The sequence below is a fragment of the Alexandromys fortis genome, unplaced genomic scaffold (assembly GCF_014885135.2).
Source record: "Alexandromys fortis isolate MF-2015 unplaced genomic scaffold, M_Fortis_MF-2015_v1.1 scaffold_118, whole genome shotgun sequence".
Classification (NCBI taxonomy): Eukaryota; Metazoa; Chordata; class Mammalia; order Rodentia; family Cricetidae; genus Alexandromys; species Alexandromys fortis.
In genome coordinates this window covers 4,564,647-4,579,644 of record NW_026068010.1, presented here as the reverse complement: position 1 = coordinate 4,579,644, position 14,998 = coordinate 4,564,647, and the positions used below count along the sequence as shown (strand labels likewise).

Here is a 14,998-nt window from a genome sequence, read left to right as displayed (position 1 = left end):
GGCCTATGTGATCCCCAAGAGGTAGTGAAAGCTTTTTAAAAGGTGCTGCCTATTGGGAGGTCTTCAAATTACTGGTAGTTCCTCAAAAGGGGTCGTGGGACCCCAGATCCTTCCCACGCCCTCACTCTCTAGTCACACCCCATCCACCACTGCCATCCAGTTCTTTCTCCAGAAGACAAACAGCAATGGTCACCAGATCATAGAATGGAACCTCCAAATATATAGATGGCAAGCGAAGAAAGGAAATTTAATACAATATCAAGCTCACAAATTCATTATTGTTACTTTTACTGAGGTATAATAAAATGCAATCTAAATCTGTATGGCCTGATTATCTCACTTACTTGGTATAGTAAAAGAAACCTGACCAATACAACTAAGAATCTTCTATACAAAATAAGCACAAGAAAGTATTCCCATGGTTTAAGGGTAGATAAAAGAAAAAAAAGAGTAGGTAAAAGCTTATTAGAACTCAAAAGCATAATACATTTTAATACTGACTGATTAGAGCTCATCAGCTAAAACCTTCAACTTACCAAAACCTATGGTAAGAACAAGATACAAAATGGGAAAAAATAACTCATCAATGATCTAGCAAAGAATTTATATCCAGAATGTATTGAGGAAGGACTGGCAATCTAGTTAGCAAAATGCTTGCCTCTCATTCATGAGGCCATAGATTTGAATCCCATCGCCAAAAACTCCCACAAGTCAACAATAAAAAGACAATCAGGACCCAACAAGATAGTTTGGATTCCAGAACCCTTATGGGAGAGAGAGAGAGAGAGAGAGAGAGAGAGAGAGAGAGAGAGAGAGAGAGAGAGAGAGAGAGATATCGAGCGCTGGCTCCTGTAAGTAGAGTAGTCCCTGACCCCCACATGCACTATGCCATACACATACACAAAATAAATACATATGGTAATTAAAAACATTTAAGACAGCAATTTTGTTTTAGTTTGGCTTTGGTTTTGTGAGATGGGGTCTCTCTGGTTAACAGTCCTGGCTGTTCTGGAACTAGCTATGTAAACCAGGCTAGCCTTGAACTCACAAAGATCCACCTACCTTGAACTCCCAAGAGCTAGAATTAAAATCACACACCACCACAGCCCAGCCAAAACAGCAACTTTTTGTTTGTTTGCTTTTGGTTTTGTTTTGTTTTTCAAGACAGGGTTTCTCTGTATAACAGTCCTAGATATCCTAGAACTCACTTTGTAGACGAGGCTGGCCTCAAACGCACAGCGTCCTGCTTCCTGAGTGCTGGGATTAAAGGTATGTAAAGCAATTTTTTAACAAGTAAAAAACCTGAAAAAAAAATGCTACCAGAGGTTGAGAGTGTTGGTGCACACCTTCAACCCCAGCACTTGGAAGGCAAGAAGCAGGTAGCTTTGTGAGTTCAATGCCAGCCAACTCTATATAGTGAGTTTCAGGAAAGCCAGAGCTACATAGTTAAGACCCTGTTTCCAAAAAAGAAATTCTACCAAATAAACACATTTTCAAAGTCATAACTTTGAAATGGTGTTCAATATCATTATCAATGTCAGTATCAAAGCTCTCCAAGCTGTAGGATGAAGGTATGCAGCTATAATCTCAGCATTTGGGAGACAGACGCAGGAGCACTATTGTAGAATAGAGGCCAATCTTCTCTAGACATCAGTCAAGTCCAAGCCAGCCAGGGCTACACAGAAAAACTGTTTAAAATGATGATGATGATGATGATGATGATGATGATGATGATGATGATGATGATGATTGACTGATGGAGGAGGAGGAGAAGAAGAAAATAAAAGTATACAACTCTAGGGCATGGAAACACAAACATCCTAAATAACAACATGAGGTGTGGGAGTTCCCATGGACACAAGTAATACAAGAGAAGAAAGCTCTATATATTGCCTAAGCAAGAGTTAAATTACCTGACCATTTGGCGTACATGCTGAGAGAAATGCTCAACTCTGGATATGTGCACAAGCAGAAATGAGCAATGTAAACTCAGCAGAAAGATACATGGGAAGATACAGCTGGCACAAGGTCTAATACAGAAGGGAGTCAGAACAGCTCCCTGTTTGCGGAGGCTCAGGGAAGCTACAGGAAACCAGAAGAGATAAATGCAGGTGTCGTGCTCATGTAAGGGTTCTGAATTAGAGCCACCCAGAGGCTCTAAAGGAGGAATGAGCTATTCAAACATGTGATCAGAAGTATCTATGAACAAGGTGATACAGGGGGTGAAACTGCGAGCAGGGAGGCAAACAAGACAACTAATGCAGAAGAAACAGGCAACCTTTTACTTTTAGCAGACACAAAGGTACAGGGGAAAGGCTTCAAATATCCAAGAGAGCCATGTACACAAAGAAAAGATAAAAGTGAGAAACTGAGGGGGCTGGAGAGATGGCTCAGAGGTTAAGAGCACTGACTGCTCTTCCAGAGGTCCTGAGTTCAATTCCCAGCAACCACATGTGGCTCACAGCCATCTATAATGAAATATGGTGCCCTCTTCTGGCATGCAAGCATACATGGAAGGAATATTGTAAACATAATAAATAAATAAATCTTTAAAAAAAAAAGTGAGAAACTGACACTTCTCAGAAAAAATAAAAATGGCTCAAGCACAAGAAACAATGCTCATGTTCGCACCAGGAAAATGTAAATTAAAATAGAGATACTGGCCGGGTGGAGGTGGCACATGCCTTTGGTGTAGGAGGTTCTTCTGTATTTGTGTTACTTTCATTGGTTAATAAAGAAACTGCTTTGGGCCTGGTGATAGGGCAGAACTTAGGTAGGCGAGGAGACAAATGAATTCTGGGAAGAAAGCAGATTCAGAGAGTCACCATGGAGACACCAGGTCAGACAAGCTAAATCTTTCCTGGTAAGCCACAACCTCATGGTGAACACAGATTAATAAAAATGGGTTAATCAAAATGTGAGAGTTAGCCAACAGGAGGCTAGAGCTAATGGCCAAGCAGTGTTTTAATTAATACAGTTTCTGTGTGATAATTTCGGGTGTAAACTAGCCGGGCGGCCAGAACTAGGGGCCCTGCTCCCTGTAACATGCCTTTAAGAAGCAGGTGGATCTCTGTGAGTTCGAGAGCAGCCTGGTCTACAAGAGGTAGTTCCAAAACAGGCTCTAAAGTTACAGAGAAACCCTGTCTCCAAAATAAAAATAAAAATAAAATAGAGATACTGTTTTTCACCTGTCAGATTGACAAACATCCTAAAAGGTTGATTATATACTGTTAGCAACACTACAAAGACACAAGTATTTTCACATATTAATAGTGCTTCAAAGTCTATGAAGTACAACATGACACCATGTAAATTCTATCTGTTGCATTCTAGCTCACAATTCCATGGCTAGGAATCTGCACCACAAACAAACATGCATCATATGTACAAATAATAGCAATTGTATGGCAGAATAAACTGGAAACAATCAATAAGCTAGTAGAAGCATGACATAAAAATGAACACTGCAGTTGTCCAGAGAGAGAAAGTACTTTATATACAAATAAGGGAAGATCTCCTGGGTGTATTTTTCAATGTGAAAAATAAAAGGCAGAAAAGTTAATGGTTCCCAGTATTAGTGTAAAATATGAGAGAAGACTGAGGTGGTCTATATCTGTATTATAGTATTAAAAGATTATTAAAAGAGGGCTAGAGAGATGGCCCAGTGGTTAAAAGCACTTGTTGATAATCCATAAGTCCTGAATTTGGTTTCAGGAACCCATGTTAGGTGGCTTACAACCCACTGGATCTAAGACCTCTGGCCTCCACAGGTACTTGCTCTCTTGTACACATACTATATACAGACACACACACAACTACATGTAGTTTGAAAATAACAATTCTTTTTTTAAAAAAAAATCATTAACATCAACAAATTATATAGACATCTGGAAATGAGACAGATGGAAAGAGTATAGGCTGCTTTTTACACATGGGTAATGGTTTCCTAAAACTTTAACAAAATTTGGTAATTATCCGATGGAAAAGAGGAAAAAAAAAATGGAGAGATCAGAATGCCACTCCAGTCTCTGGCATGAGTGTAAAGGCAGTCACCCTATACAACAGATGCTGGGGGAGTCTGCTACTTGAAGTGAACATTGGGAAAGTGTTAGAGGAAAGGAAGGAAAACTGAGTTTGAAAATGTTACACCTAAGAGTACACGAGAAAAGGAAATTTGGAAGAAGCCACAGGATGCAATTAATGAAGGAAGGAGACAAGGGAAAATATGTATAAGAACCTAATTTATTTAGGAATTATTTATTCTATAAAGTATATTAACCTGGGGTGAAACTAAACCTCAAGAGCATAAACTAAAAAAGAAAGTTTCTCAGTCCCAAGACCACAGACTGATATTCTCTTTTTAAAGACATCAACCACTCACTAAAAACTTAGCTAAAACACTTACTTCCCCAGGATCACAGTAAATTAGGAACATCTACCTATGGGTGAAGCTACCAGGGCAATCTTTTAAAAACAACATAAGGAGAAATTAAGACATAGCTTCAAGTGGCCATCATCTGGATCAAAAGGCCCAGCTCTGTAACACCTGACTGCACCTGAGCAAATACCCTCTTTGACAAGAGTCTTTCATGATTCCTACATAAAATAACATGTTCATCTTTGGTCAGATTCCTTCTTGGAGCTGAATATGCCTTCCATATTCTACCTTGTTTTATGATTTTCTTAACAGCCCCTTGTGGAATGAATATATGTGGGGTGCATGTATATTTTATTACAAGAGTATTTTCCATCTTTCTCTCTCTAGCCCTAACTGAGAGCAATTTTCTCAAACAATAAAACATGTGAACATCCTTAGCTGGGCGGTGGTGGCGCATGTCTTTAATCCCAGCACTCAGGAGTCAGAGGCAGGCAGATCTCTCTGAGTTCGAGGCCAGCCTAGTCTACAAGAGCTAGTTCCAGGACAGATTCCAAAGCTACAGAGAAACCCTGTCTCAAAAAACAAAAATAAAGAAACAGCCGGGCGGTGGTGGCACATGCCTTTAATCCCAGCACTCAGGAGGCAGAGGCAGGTGGATCTCTGTGAGTTCGAGACCAGCCTGGTCTACAGAGCTAGTTTCAGGACAGGCTCCAAAGCCTCAGAGAAACCCTGTCTCGAAATGATAGATAGATAGATAGATAGATAGATAGATAGATAGATAGATAGATAGATAAAATAAAGAAACAAACAAAACATGCAAACATCCATTCAACTATTACCCCACTTTGTCTTCTCTAAAGTGATGTATTTAGACATTTTATCAACAATAATCTCCCTGCAAATAAGTTTGGTTGTCTCTGATTGGAACATGGTATCATATGTAGCTCATAGTGGATTTAAACTCCCAATTTTCTTGCCTCAGCACACCACACTGCCAGGTGCTGGGATTTACAGACATGCAGCACCATGTCTGCCACACCATAAAAAGTTACAAGCATGTTTTACTTTGTCCTTACATATTTGTCTCCAATCTAAACATTGTCCTAGCTTATCCTAAAAACTAATGACATAAGGAGTGATAGAAAGTAATGCCTAGGGCTGGAGAGATGGCTCAGAGATTAAGAGCACATGCTGCTCTTCCAGAGGTCCTGAGTTCAATTCCCAGCAACCACATGATGGTTCACATCCATGTGTAATGAGATCTGGTGCCCTCCATGCCAGAACACTGTATATATAATAAATAAATAAATCTAGAAAGAAAGAAAGAAAGAAAGAAAGAAAGAAAGAAAGAAAGGAAGGAAGGAAGGAAGGAAGGAAGGAAGGAAGGAAGGAAGGAAGGAAGGAAGAAAGGCAGGCCTAATAATAGCTCTGGATCTTCTTTCTAACAGGAACAAGATGACCCAAGCCAGGCTATGTGATGGTTATATGGATCTGTGAATAGACTGGAAAACAATTAACTATATACTTCCAGTAGGCAAAGATCATAGGATATGTTAACTATACCTCAGTAAAGCTGTTTTTGAAAATGAGTTATATTACTATTCTTAATTACAGATTTTAAAAATTGAGATTTTTTTTTTCAAAAATAGCTGATTTAAACATGGCTATTTAGTAACAAGACAGGACAGAAACTCTAGCAGTTCTGCTAAACTTAATGAGTAACAGTCAAGTCTTGATGCTGTCCTTAGACTGGACTCCAATCATTAAGCAACTTAACAAATGCTTAAATGTGCTATAGATATTCAGTCTTTCTGTTTGTTTGGTCTTTGGGGTTTTTGTTTTGTAGACAGTATTCCCTGCATAGCCCTGGCTGTTCTCGAACTCACTCTGGAGACCAAGTTGGCCTTGAACTCAGAGACTTGCCTGCCTCTGCCTCCCCCGAGTGTTGGAAATAAAGGTGTGTGCCACCACACCAGACTAGGTGTTGAGTCTTAAATGCTAGAACTTTGAAAGACTATAAAGACCTGATCTAATTACGAAACATCATTAAGCTGGGGAAGAAAAGTCTAAAGAAATGTGCTAAAAATAAAGAGGGAGAAAGTGCCCAGAGATACAGTGTAAGATTATGAAGCACTGCTACTGCTTGGTTACTATGATTTAAATTGTGGGATGCCTAATTCAGCTAAACCAAGAGTGAATACAAGCCTACTAGGTCAATTCTGCAAAGACAGGAGTGTGTCAATCTTGGCACAATTAACATTTTTAGGCTAGGTAACTTTTTGTGGTAGAAAGATGATCTATATAAGTATGGAATATTTTAGCAGAACCCATGTCTGGCCTCTACCCACTAGTGGCAAACCTGTCCTGTATCCTATTTGTAGTAACTAAATTCAGACACTGCAAAATGTCTTCCGGGTAGGAAGAACTGGAGGTCCAAAATCACCCCTTTGAAAACCAATAGCCTAGACTAGAGGTAAACATGACAAAGGGGCCAGGGTACAGTTCAGCAGCAGAAACACAGAAAGATCTTGCATTAGCTTGATGGTGGTGGTGCATTCCTTTAGTGCCAACACTCAAAAAGCAGAGGGAAACAGATCTCTGAGTTCGAGGCCAGCCTGGTCTAAAGAGCAAGTGCCAAAACAGCCAGGGCTGTTACACAGAGAAACCCTGTCTCGAGGAAAAAAAAAAAAAAAAAAACCTCCTGCCTTAAACACAAGGTGTAAAGTGAAAACCCACTCCTGAAAACTTGTGTGTCCTCTGACCTCTACCAGACACACTGTGGCACACATGCACCTGCAGACATCTGCACCCACGGGGGAGGGAGGGAAACGGGAGTGCATTATAAAGGAATTGTCGGAAACCAAAGTTTTACAGACATACCAACAGCCCAAGTTTTCTATGCACTTCAGCATAAGAAGCCGCTGGCAGACTACTTACACTGAGATCATAGTAAGGAATAGGAAGTAGAACTAAAGGACGCTAAGAAAACAATAGCTACCAGTCAGGCGGTGGTGGCACACACCTCTAATCCCATCACTCAGGTGGCAGAGGCAGGTGGATCTCTGCGAGTTCGAGGCCAGCCTAGTCTACAAGAGCAAGTGCCAGGAAAGGCTCCAAAGCTACAAAGAAACCCTGTCTCAAAAAAATCAAAAAAGAAAAAAAGAAAGAACAACTGCTACCATTACTGCTTTGAAAGAAACTCAGTTTCTCTTTTTAAAAAGCTAAGCCCTCTCAAATCTGGAAAGCAAGGTCCAGTTTGTCACCCATGCCAGAGCAGAGCAGTGAATCAAATGACAATATGAGTAAAAATGGGAGTGAGTGATGGGACAGTACAAAGCAACACTGACTCTATACAAAATCCATCTATTCTGGTCCCAGATTTCTCACCCTTCCTACTGGTTCTGCCTCTCCTCTGAGCTTACAACACCCTCACCCTGACTCTTAGTTGTTCAAAGCTTACCACAGTGGCATTTCCCTTCAGAGCAGCAAACCCCCCTCAAGGTGCCACTATCTCCAAATCTTATTCTTCTTCAAAAGTCCAAAAGTCTCACCTTTCTTTCTCTGATACCTTAGCTCCCAAGTAAGCAGGATGGCTCAGCAGGTAATTTAAACTAACTGCAGTGACGTACCCCCGCCCATTAATGATCATAGAGACAAATGTGTATGCATTCTTAAAAATACAAACCCAGTGAGGCAGTGATGGCACATGCCTTTAATCCCAGCACTTGGAAGGCAAACACAGGTAAATTTGAGGCCAGCTTGGTCTACAAGAGCTAGTTGCAGAACAGTCAGGAGTCAGGGCTGTTACACAGAGAAACCCTGTCTCAAAAAGCCAAACCCAAAATAAGATGTGGTGCTTTAGTTAGGGTTTCTATTGCTGCAACAAAAAAAAAAAAAAAAACATGACCAAAAAGCAAATTGGGTTTATTCAGCTAACACTTCAACATTGCTGTTCATCACCAAAGGATCTCAAGGAGGGTTGTAACCTGGAGGCACGAGCTGATGCTGAGACCATGAAGGATGCTGCTTACAGTCTTGCTCCCCCCGGCTTGCTCAGCCTGCTTTATTTTTATATATATTTAATTAACTTTATTCTATGTGCATTGGTGTGAAGCTTTCAGATCCACTGGAAGAGAAGTTACAGACAGTTGTGAGCTGCCACGTGGGTGCTGGGAATTGAACCTGGGTCCGCTGGAGGAGCAGCCAGTGCTCTTAACCACTGAGCCATCAATCTAGCCCCTCAGCCTGCTTTCTTATAGAACCCAAGACTACTAATACAGGGATGGAACCACCCACAACGGGCTGGGCCCTCCTCCCATCAACCACTAATTACAAAAACGCCTTACAGAGGATCTTACGGAGGCATTTTCACAATTAAGTTTCCCTCCTTTCAGATACTTCTAGTTTGTGTATTAACGTAAGACTAGCCAGCACATATGGCACATCAAATTGGCAACAACAAAGAAAGTTTAATAAACTCCAATGATGCCTAGTCCCTTGCTGACTGGTATTTCTCAACTATGGTATGCACTTCAATGAAATACTCTATTTGAATTCTGGTGATGTCTATATGGCAGCATGAAAAGAACTCTTTAACACGAAGGGGAAAATTCTTTCTTTTTGGCTTTTCAAGACAAGATTTGTCTATGTAGCCCTGGCTGTCCTGGAATTCGCTCTGTAGACCTGGCTGGATTCGAACTCAAGAGATCCTCCTGCCTCTGCTTCCTGAGTACTGGGATTAAAGCCATGTGCCACCGCCACCCGTCAAGAGTTTCTCTAGAAATACTTTAAATATTCTGGCACTTGTTAGCAGTGGGTTACTTTCCCCAAAGAACTATGATTTTTATTTTGTTTTCTTATCACTAGAAGGATTTGGTTTTTCTTTATATGTACAACTTTTTAGCTTAAAAAATACAATTTTATTGCATTTCCTTTATTGTGTGTACACACATGTACACATGGAGATCAGAGGGCAATTTGCCAGACTCAGTTCTTCCTACATGTGTCCCAGAGGTGGATCTCAGGTTGTCAAGCCTGGTTACAAGCCTTTACCTACTGAGCCATCACACCAGCACCAACCTCCACTCCCAACCAGTCTCAAGTCTGAAGGCTAACTAAAACTGCCTGAATCTCAGCAAGAGGCATACTTTGGAATATAGACTTTTCCTTTAAAATCTCTTCACAATTCCTAAAATCACCTCTGCAACAGAATAAGAGCGGACGAAAGCAAAAACTTCACACTACTGCCTCCAACTCTCTTTCCTTAGGCCCTAACCTAACAAGACAGCTGTTGGGACTCTAACATCTCATGGTAGTTACGTTACAGTACCTAGCCTTGGCCTATTTCACTCTTCTGCAGGAACAGCAACCTCATCTCATCAATGGGGGAAAGAAGGGCTCCCTCCATCAGCAGCAGGGATGATCCTCTGCTCAGTTTTCATCACTTCGGTAGAGGTCCCCAACCATGACTCCCTACTGCTACAGGTCAGTCTCCTTCTGTTTGCTTTACCGTTCCTACGATGGAGTGGACACCAAGATGGTATTTATACATTTTCAATCAATCAGTTCACAGCACTCCCCTCAAAAAGAGGTGCAGAAGAGCAGAGGAGTACTTTTAGATATAAAAGATGTCTCAAAATGTCTTCCTGCTTTGCTCAGTTTGTCCTCCATACTTTTTCAGTTTCATGAAACTCAACCAAGACAGTTGCTTACTATTCATGTGTAATCATTAAAGTGCAATAACTATTACAGGTATGTTGGAATATCTCAGATTGATGGCATTAAAGCATTAACTTCTTATGCACTGAGCTTTATCATCGTAACTTTTTCACAGCACATAACAATCTGTGCCAGGAAAAACTAACTCTCAATGCTGCAAGCTTATTAATTTTGAACTAATTAGTGAGAAAGAATGATAAAGTACTTGTCAAGTACTGAGGGAAGTGGTGGAAATCAGGGGCTCATGAAAGAGTAATGAGGAAAGGGCTCACTCTCCCAAGTGTCAGGACCGCAAAGCACTTGGCAGCTTTTACATAAACTTAGAAAACAGCAAGCCTGCTGGCTCCCACCTGTAATCCTAGCACTCAGGAGGCTGAGGTGGGAGGGATAGCTGAATTTGAGGACAGCCTGGGTTACTGAGTGAGACAGTGTCTCACAAAACCAAAGGTTAACATTCTTGGGGAAATTACTTGTTTTATTTTTACACTAAATTATTTCTGGAATCTTTGACAATGCCAAGCAGGAATACACAAACCAAATAAAATGTGTGTTGTAAATGGCAGTGACAAATGACTTGTGTGGCAAACACACACACACACACACACACACACACACACACACACACACACACGTATAAAGTCACAAAACAAGCTCAATACAAACTTTTCCAAACCACTTTGGCTTATAAGTTTAAAAGCTGTTTTTCATATAAATGACAGACAAACTTTAACTGGTAAATAAATGTCACATGATGTCAAACAATGAAAGAGCAAGCAGCTCCAGGACACAGAGGCTGCAAGATAGTTATCTTCGGAGAGCAGCTAGGTGGACTGAACCCTGGACAGCAGGTGTTAAAGCCAGAGTCTGAGACAGACAGCTGACTTACTCTCACTGCGGAATGACTGACTGGAAAGTGAGAGCAGGATGGAGACAAGAGTGCTGCATCCAATGACGTCAGTTCCAGGTGAGACCTAAACAAAGCAACACAGACCAACTTCCAAAGCTCTAAGACTGCTCACTCCCCGACTTGGTATGACTGTGACCCTACTAATCTCAGGTACATTAAAATCTGAATCTAACTTCTCATTCATAAAAAGGTTAGCAACCATCCTCAAGTTTCTCTGTAATTTTCTAATGCCTACAAAGGCTACATAAATTTCCACATTTATAGTGTTGTATACGGTATATGTCACCCAAAAATCTGTAAACCAGAGCGAGTTCTCTTAATGCTAAGCAAATGTGACCCAAGAAGTAGCATGCTGGGAGCCAAAGGACAATCTTAAAATGTGCCAAGAGGAAGAAGAAAACACACGGCTCTCAAATTACTCCCTTCCTCCCCAAAGTTTAGGTACCCCAGCCTTTCTACATTCACCTGGGCGAGAGGTGTCTAAAACAAGGTGTCATTTTCTTAAACTGAGCAATTGACTGACAAAGCCTAGCACCCAGAACACTGTTCTGTTAAACAAAGCTACAGAACTGCAGGATAAACTTGGAATACTAAAACTGTGATCATCAACAGCTCTTAGAACCCTGGTACAAACAGCCTGAGTACACACCATCTTATGACCAGAATCACCATGGTCATACTCTCCTCTAGCTGAGGAGGAAGGGAGAAGGAACCAAAGCAGGCAGTTAAAGGCGACGGAAGCATTAACAAAGTTGCAGGAAAAGCAAGTTAACGATGAATCCTCATGAAAATTACAACCAAAAAGACAACAGTTCTCTTAAAAAGAAATCAAGCAAAAAGACTAGCATTACCTTCTTATCAGGGACACTTCAAACAGTCCAGCTAAGAGGAAAACAAGTGTCCCACAAGGGAAAAAAGTTACTACTTAGCAGCAAACTTTAACACATTTCATAATACACACACACACACTTACATCATATGCAAATATAAGTTCAAAGAAATAACGTTTTGATTCAAGATGTCTTTTATGAGTTGGGTGGGGCGGTGCAATCCCAGCACATCAGGCCAGGAGGATTGCCAGTTTCAGGTTAGTCTGGGCTACCATAGGGAGATACTACCCCACCCCCGCACCAAAAAGAGTACTGTATATTTAAGTTTTGAGAATAAATTTATCTTACTAATCTTATCATGTAACTTTTACCTCCAAATTCACCGCTGGAAATCCAGTTCGGTTTTATGCTGTCACCATGAGATGGAAGATTAAGTGTTCCACAGCGACCTGCCATACCACACAAGTATGCATTTTACTGTCCCCCAAACACTAACATCTGATATGACTACCACACAGTTAAGAGACGAAACCCGAGTCTGTGCTATTTTACGTGACTTCTGCAAGAGTTAACACAGAAAATATCCTCTCCTGAAACTCTTATCTGCACGCGTTGTGAACAATGCTTATCCTGCCATTCAAGATTTCAGTCATCATGATTTAGCTACAGCTCACCTCCTACATCTAAATACACATAACTTTTTAAAGACTAACTCTCTCAGGGCCCTAGACCAGCCTTCAAAATGAGCCGTTACATTCAAAGCTTCCACAAGTATCCAACAGGGAGACCGCTCCTGGGAGCCAGTACTGCCACCGGTCAGTTTCTAACACAAGTATCAGAGGCGCGTTCTTGGAGATCAAAAAGGGGAATGGGGGAGGATGGGGGGTTGTTAACTCTTGGTCGGGTTCCTGAGGATGGAGCGGGAGGAACACCCCTCTTTCAAACCCCTCCAGAGCTCACACCGGAATAGCACGCAGCTCTGAAGAGCAGGTGCTGAATTTCGGGGTTCAGAGTCAGCCCTGCAAACACCTGTCGGCTGCACGGTGCATGCCTGCTACTACGTGCTAACAGCAGTCTTTAACGTGCAAGAGCAAAAACCGAAACAAGACAAAAAGGAGACCCACTGCCGCCGCCGCCGCCGCCGCCGCCAGGGATTCTCCCAGACCGCAAACTTTTCAAGTGTCAGTGGAATAACGGTGCAGAGGCGGGCGAGCCCGCACCGCTCGCCCTCCGCGCCGCCGTGGGGCTGCACCCTCGCTCGCCCAACGAGTCGCTCGGCCGGCTCGCTGCTCTCCCCCGACTCCCGAGCAGCGCGGCGAGCGCGCCACCCCTCGCGCCCGGCCCTCGGGCAGCCGGAAGGGAGAAGCGGCGCGGGGGGCTTCTCTAGAGGAGGCGGGGGAGGGGGAGGGGAGGAGCACGGCGGCGGCCCCCGCAAAGGTCACTCCCGGGCGGCTCGAGCAGCGGTCCGAGGCCTCCCCGCCCCCGGCCCCAGCCCCGGCCCCCACCGCGGCCCCGCGAGGACACCGGGACACGCGAGGCTCAGCGGGCGGCGGCTCCACGCGCGCACGCCCCGCTGAAAAATGGAGCGTGGAGCGCCGAGGCGAGCAAGAGGCGCTCCCTTTCCGTTACCCGAGTCGCTCCTACCTCCAGCTGCCCGGCTCCTACACTCCTCGCGCTCCGCCGCTCTCCGGGATCCGCCGCCCTCGCCGCCGCCGCCGCCACCGCCGCCGCCGCCGCCGCATCCAATCGCCTCCTCCCCCCCCTCCCCTTCCGCAGCCAGTCCAGGCCGTTCCTCCTCCTCTCCGCTTCAAAATGGCGCCAAGAGCTGCTCCGCGGCTGCTCCAATCGAACCGCGGCGGACGGCGCCCGGGGGGCAGGCAGAGCGGAGCGTGGGTCCTCAGCGCCGCCTGCCGGTCGGACCGCGGCTCGCCCCGGGCGCGCGCGCATGCGCTCCTTAGCCCGCTCGCCGGGCTCCGCCCCCGCCAGGAGGCGCGCACGCGCAGGCTCCGCCCCTGCCCGCGCGGCCGCCGCCGTCTCCCTGGCAGCAGAGAGACGGGCAGCTGTCAGTGCGTTCTCAGCGTTGACACTGCCGCCCAAGCTTTGGCGGGAAATCTGTAGATCGCTGTAGGCCGCTGGCTTTCGGCTTTTTTTCTTCCCCCCCCCCTTTTTTTTTTCTTTTTCCGAGACAGGGTTTTTCTGTGTAGCCCTGGCTGTCCTGAAACTCTGTGGACCAGGCTGACCTTGAACTCAGAGAGCCTCCTGCTTCTGCCTCCTGAGTCCTGGGATTAAAGGCCTGCACCACCACCGCCCAACGTTTCTTTCCATTTTAGACAGGTTCTCACTGTGCAGTCCTGTGTTCACCAGGCTGACTTTGAACTCACTACAGGTAGACTAGGCTGGCCTTGAGTTAAGAGATTTGCCTGCCTCTGCCTCCCTAGTGTTGGCGTGTGTGCTTCCCTCCACCACCACCACCCCCCTCCCAGGGGAAAAGAAGTATGCATGTTATTTTATTTGAGAACAGGGTCTCACTATGAAGTCCTGACTGGCCTGAAAATCACTGTGTAACTCAGGCTGGGCTCAAACCTCCTACCCCTGCCACCCAAAGGCTGGGATTAAAGATGTGTGCCACCTTGTGCAGTGTCTTAAACCCTGGGATGCAGCACGGATCTTGTGTATATGAAATGAGCATGAATGTCGACTTGGCTCCTGATTAGGTGACTGACCTAGGGATCCAGTGTTAAACATGTAACAAAGCATCTCATAGCTTACAAAACTCCCCTTATGGAGCCGGGGAGATTTGAAGGCCACAAGGACACCATTCAGAAAATGAGTTTTGTCTACCCTTGCCATTTCTGGTCCCCTTGTTGCAGCTGTGGCAGAGTGGGCTAGGATGGGTGCTTCTTCACCCCCTGGCTCTCCTCTTGCCCTAGGCTGGTGTCCACCCCTGCAGTGAGCAGGGTCTCCCTACTGCCAGCGTCGGTCCTAGGACTGTTTCACAGGGTTTCTTTCCACAGTGAACAAAGGAAAGGTGAATCCGAGCTTCTGCTAGGATATTTCTCATTCCAAACAAAAGACAGGCAATGCAGGGCTATAAGCCAAGGTTATTTGCCAGAAAGGAAGAACCAGAAAGACCAAGAACCTTCAGATATTCACACCTCATTTCCT

At 44.2% G+C, this 14,998-nt stretch overlaps 1 protein-coding gene across 5 annotated transcripts in view; it reads right to left on the bottom strand.

The window, feature by feature from the left end:
• Pds5b (PDS5 cohesin associated factor B) overlaps positions 1 to 13,594 on the bottom strand; it is a 152,368-nt gene extending 138,774 nt beyond the window's left edge. For 2 of the 5 annotated variants that reach the window (XM_050161886.1, XM_050161884.1), the window contains exon 1: positions 13,478 to 13,500. The gene's annotated coding sequence lies outside the window, so the exon portion shown is untranslated. Of the gene's footprint in view, positions 1 to 13,477 lie in introns of all 5 variants that reach the window. The other 3 variants (XM_050161883.1, XM_050161885.1, XM_050161882.1) reach the window with 2 other exon arrangements.
• Between the last annotated feature and the right edge of the window lie 1,404 nt (positions 13,595 to 14,998).